A 6,402-nucleotide genomic window follows, 5' to 3' on the forward strand; every position below is an offset into this window, starting at 1 on the left:
AAGGCAGGAGGATTACTTGGACTCAGGAGTTCGAGACCAGCCTAGGGAACATAGTGAGACCCAGGCTCAAACAAACCAAAAACAAAAACAAAAATATTACAACAATGCTTCATAAAGTAGGGAATATCAGTAAAGAGATAGGGATTGTTTTTAAAAATATCAATGGAATTCTAGAATTGAAAAGTACAATAAGTAAAAAATAAAAAATTTCACTAGAGGAGCTCAATGCAAATTTGAGTGGGCTGAAGAGAGAATTAGAAAACTTGAAGATAAATAGATAAATCAATAGAATTTGTCCAATCAATATAAAGAAAAAAGAATAAAAAATGAGGTGATTCTCAGAGATCTGTGTGACATCATCAGATATACCAATATGTATGTAATGGGAATTTCAAGAGAGAATGATTGGGAGGAGGGGGGATATTTGAGGAAGAAATGGCCAAAAACTTTCCAAGTGTGATGAAAACATTTATCTGTACATCTAGGAAGCTCAATGATCTTCAAATAGGACAAACACAAAGACACTCAACCTGGCACATAACGGTCAAGCTGTTGAAAGAAAGAAAATCTTAGAAACTGTAGGAGGAAAATGACTCATCAAAGATAGACGAACAAGAGTAACAGCTGACTTCATATCAGAAACAATGAAGGAAGAAGGCAGTAGGATAACATATGTAAAATCCTAAAGGGGAAAAAAAATGTCAACCAAGGATTCTATTTCCAGCAAAACTATTCTTCAAAAATGAAGGCTGGGGCCGGGCGCGGTGGCTCAAAGCCTGTAATCCCAGCACTTTGGGAGGCCGAGACGGGTGGATCACGAGGTCAGGAAATCGAGACCATCCTGGCTAACACGGTGAAACCCCGTCTCTACTAAAAATACAAAAAACTAGCTGGGCGAGGTGGCGGCGCCTGTAGTCCCAGCTGCTCGGGAGGCTGAGGCAGGAGAATGGCGTGAACCCGGGAGGCGGAGCTTGCAGTGAGCTGAGATCCGGCCACTGCACTCCAGTCCGGGCGACAGAGCGAGACACCGCCTCAAAAAACAAACAAACAAACAAACAAAAAAAACAAAAAAAAACAAAAATGAAGGCTGGATAGAGACATTCCCAGATAAACAGAGACTGAGAGAAGTTGTGGCTAGTCGTATAAGACTTGCTGTATATGAAATAATAAAGAATATCATTCAACCTGAAAGGAAATGACACCAGGTGGTAATTCAAATCCACATAAAGAAATTAAACAGAGCAGAGTGTTAAATACTGAAACAAGTCTGTTCTAAATACTAAAAGGGGCTGAAAATTATGGAAGCAAGCAAGCTGTCATCAAGGAAACTATGGCTCAGAGGAAAAAATGGGAATTGATATAAATATCTTTGAGAATTATTGGAAGAAATTAAACCATTTTCTGTCAGTGCTCCCAGTGAGTTGAGGCTACCTAATAAGCAATTAAACTAATATCTCAGAGTGTTTCCCTCCTCCAGCAGTGGCAACATAAGCTTCTTTTTGGGAGTGACTCCCCTTCTGAGTCTCCCACTTAACTGGCATCACAACTGATATACTCTTTCTTCTACCCTATACTTCTTCATAACATTTACACAATTGTAAGTATATGAGGGAGGGCAGGGACAGTGTCTGTCTTGTCTATGACTGTTTCAACAGAACCCAGCAAAGGACATGGCACAAGAAGACACTCCTACATACTGAATAATGAATGAATAATAATGTTCAGTAAATTGAGATAGCATGGAAAAGAGGCAGAAATCAGATAAACTAGTTTTTATTTGACTGGTTAATTACCCTCAAGTAACTTAATCTTTCTGGCCCTCTATTTTATTATCAGGAAAAAAGACTGTACTCAACTGGAATATATCTAGTCTAGAAAGTAGGAAAACCTTGGTTCTAATCGTGATTCTCTAGTTTCTAGCTATAGGAACTTGAGCAAACCGCTTCTCTTCCCAGGCATCATTTATTAAATGGAGCTACTGCACTAGAATTAGAGATTACAAGTCTGCAGCCTCAATTAATTGCTTTCATTTTGTTTGTTTTGTTTTGGTCACAGCACAGTGTTTAATTTCACTCTGTTGCTCAGGCTGGAGTGCAGTGGTGCAATGTTGGCTCACTGCAGCCTCAACCTCCTGGGCTCAAGTGATCCTCCCACCTCAGCCTCCCAAGTAGCTAGGACTACAGGCACATGCTACCATGCCTGGCTAATTTTAATATTTTTTTTTTAGAGACAGGGTTTCACTGTATTAACCAGGCTTGTCTTGAACTACTGAGCTCAAGCAATCCACCCACCTTGGCCTCCCAAAATGCTGGGACTATAGTTGTGTGCCACAGTGTCTGGCCAAAATTAAGAATTACTGTTCATAAAAATTAAAAGAATGAAAGGAAAGCCACAGATTGGGAGAAGGCATTTACAACACATATATTTGACAAAGGACTTATATCTGGAATATAATGCACTCTTACAAGATTTGTAAATCAAAATTAAAAAAAAAAATCCACCCAATAAGAATGAGCTAATAAATAAACACTTCGCAAGAGAAAATATCCAAAAGCACATGAAAAGGTGTTCAACATTATTAGTCATCAGAGAAATGTGAATTAAAATTATAATGAAATACATTTGCATACCTACCAGAATGGCTAAAATGTAAGAAGATGGAAAATTCCAGGTACTGATGAGGACATAGGGCCACTGGAACAGGCATACATTTCTGAGAGGAGTGTAAGTGATAGGAACACTTTGGAAAACATTAGCTATATCTACTAAAATTAAACAGAGGCCTACTGTATGACCTAGCATAGATTTACCCCATGAGTCAATAATTCTGCTCAGGAGAAATGAATGCAAGTATCCACCCAAAGACATTTGTTTACAAGAATGTTCAAAGCAGCTTTATTCATAATAATGCAAACTGGGAACAACCCAAATGCTAATAAACTGGTGAATGGATTACAAATTTGTAGTATAGCTGTACAACATGGTACTTCATACCAATGAAAAACAAGAAACTATAACACCATAGATGAAACTCATAGGCATAATTTTGACTTAAAAGAAGCCAGTCCAAAAAGACTGTAATTCTATTTCTCTGCAGGTCAAGAACAGGCAACGTGAATTTGTGGTTACAGAAGTCATAATAAGGCCAGGCATGGTGGCTGATGCTTGTAATCCCAACACTTTAGGAGGCTGAGGTGGGAGGATCACTTGAGCCTGGGAGTTCGAGAACAGCCTGAGCAATGTAGGAAGACCCCATCTCTACAAAAAAAAAAAAAAAAAAAAATTAATTAACCAGGAGTGGTGATGTGTGCCACCTGTGCAGCTACTCAGGAGGTTGAGGGAGGAGGATTGCTTGAGCCTAGGAGTTTGAGGTTGCAGTGAGCTGTGATTACAACACTGCACTCCAGCCTGGGTGATGGAGTGAGACCCTCTCTCAAAAAAATAAAATTAAAAAAAAAGAAAAGAAGAAGTTATAGTATCAGTTATCTTTTGGGAGGGCAGATATTAACTGGGAGTGGTCAAGATGGAGGTGCTCATAGTATTCTACATCTTAACATTGGTATTGATTATATGTAAAAATCCATCCAACACTGTACTTGACAGTTCTTTACATATATCATGTTATACTTAAAACAATTTTCAAAAAATACGTACCTTTAAGAAGGTAGTTCCACTTTTAGGAAATTACTCTACAGATATACTCACACTTATGCAAAATGACATATATGAAGTTATTAATTACAGTGTTGCTTATAACAACAAATAAGTTAAATGTTCATTGATTTAAAACTCTTGGTACCTTCATCCAGTGGAATATTATGTGGCTGTTTTTAAAAAGAAACAGGATCTCTTATGCAAAGATATGAAAAAACTCTAAGATCTTAAGAATATATGTTAAATTAGAAAAAAACACAAAAGGAAAATAATGGTGTATATAGTGTGATTTTGTAATTGCCTGATGGGTTCTTCTTCCACTGCATAGATTTACTGAGACAGCAGTATTGCAGTAGAGAAAGAGTTTAATTAACACAAGGCTAGCCAAGTGGAAGATGGGAGCTTATTACTTAAAATCAGTCTCCCTGAAAATTTGGAGGTGAGGGTTTCTTAAGGATAGCCTGGTGGCCTGGGGTCTAGGGAATGAAGGATGTTAACTGGTTGGGTTGGGGATGAAATTTTAATAGAGGGTCAAAACTATCTTCTTATGCTGAGTCATTTCCTGGGTGGATCACAAGACCAGTTGAGCCAGTTTCTTGGTATGGGTTACAGGTCCAGGTGGCACTGAGAGGAGTTAGCCAGCTTGCCTGAGGTAGATAGCAAGGGAAGGGTCCCCAGAGAGCCCCCAACCCACAGGTTAGCGCCTCATCCCCACATAACAGAAAAAGCAGCCTGGGAAAAAAAGTCAAGCTGCAAGCAACAATAAGGGAACTAGCACAGGGAGTTGTGCCTGGAGACATGCCCAAGGCTGCACAGATAGAAGAACCTCCAGCCCATTCAGATAAAAACTTGCACAAACCTCCAGTTCACTCAGATAAGGAGACAAGACCTGACATAGAAATGCCTTTGTCCTTTTTATAATCAGTGGGCTCCTGGGAAAAAGTTTCTTCTCCTCTTTTGGGCATGAACACAGTGGGCTCCAATGGGTTCTCGTGGGTACTTTCCTTTCCTCTTCAGATTGTGAGACTGGCCTCTGTGAATCATCACTTCAGCCCCTGATTGGTTCGAGGCCAAGGTCGTCGGGCCAAGCTGAATCACTTTCTCCAAGACAGCCCACAGACTAAGCACATTCCTTCCCCTTACCACTTTATAAAAACCCTGGACCCCAGCCTCATAGTGGGCAACCCATTCAGGCTTCCCTCTCTGCCGGCGGACAGCTTTCGTCTTTCACTTATTAAACTTTCGTTCCCACCTCACTCCTGTGTCTGCGCTTCTTAATCATCTTGGACGTGAGGTAAAGAACTCCGGGTGATACCTCACAAGAGAGATCGCCACACTGTGATGCATTGGTGAGACTACAACACCACCAGCTGGTCCATCAGAATTCAGGGTCTGAAAAATGCCATCAACATTTCAGATTTTAACAATAGTGGTGTTGTCTACAGGAGCAAATGGGGAGGTTACTAATCTTGTGGCCTCCAGAATAATGGCTAGTTATAGTTTACACTTATATCTTAACAGATGTAGGCCCCTCCCATAATACTAATCTTGTGGCCTTTCATTAGGTTTTTTTTTCTTCTTTTTTTTCAATTATTGTTGTTTTGTTTTGCTTTCTTAAGACAAGGTCTCGCTCTGTTGCTCAAGTGAATGCAGGGGTGCAGTCTTGGCTCACTGCAACCCCTGCCTCCTGGGTTCAAACAATTCTCCTGCATCAACCTCCTGAGTACCTGGGACTACAGGTGCCCACTGTCACACCTGACTAATTTTTGTATTTTTAGTGGAGGTGGGTTTTCGCCAGGTTGCCCAGGCTAGTCTCCAACTCTGGCCTCAAGTGGCTAGTCTCCCACTTCGGCCTCCCAGAGTGCTGGGATTACAGGTGTTGGCCACTGCGCCTGGCCAGCCTTTCGTTAGTTTTTAAAAGGTAGTTTTAGTCTCCAGAAAAGGAGGGGGTAGTTTGCGGAAGGGATACTATCATCCTTGCTTTACAGTTAAATTATAAACTAAATTACTTCCAGAGCCAGCTTGGCCTATGCTCAAGAATAAACAAGGATAGCTTGGAAGTTAGAAGCAAGATGGAATCAGCTATGTCAGATGTTTCTTATTGTCATGATTTTGCAAATGTGGTTTCACAATCATTTGTGTAAAAATACTTTTTATAGGTAGAGTCTATGTCTTGAAGGACACTTTGTTTGCATCCAGAGAGGAGGACTTGGCTAGGTAACAGGAGTGAGAAGAAGGTTTATTTATTTATTTTTGAGAGAGCATTTCACTCTATCGCCCAGGATGGAGTGCAGTGGTGTGATCTCAGCTCACTGCAACCTCCACTTTCCGGGTTCAAACGATTCTCCTGCCTCAGCCTCCCAAATAGCTGGGACTATAAGAGTGAGCCACCATGCCTGGCTGATTTTTGCATTTTTAGTAGAGACAAGGTTTCGCTATATTGGCCAGGCTGGTCTTGAACTCCTGACCTCAGATGATCCACCCGCCTTGGCCTCCCAAAGTTCTGGGATTGCAGGCGTGAGCCACCATGCCCGGCCGGTTTATTTTTTAATGTGTCCTTTTTTGTATGTACCGTTTGAACTCTGTACCATAGGAATCTTATTTTTGAAAGTAAATAACATTAAAAAATTATTTTAAACTTGGAATATCGCAGGAGATAGAACGTACTCTCTATGTCTTCACAGCCCTGCCTCTGTGAATGCTTACACCCCACATTTAAAGCATCTATCCAGCCCCTGCAAGCTTCCC

This window comes from Trachypithecus francoisi, unplaced genomic scaffold, assembly GCF_009764315.1.
Source record: "Trachypithecus francoisi isolate TF-2019V2 unplaced genomic scaffold, Tfra_2.0 Lachesis_group3, whole genome shotgun sequence".
Lineage (NCBI taxonomy): Eukaryota > Metazoa > Chordata > Mammalia > Primates > Cercopithecidae > Trachypithecus > Trachypithecus francoisi.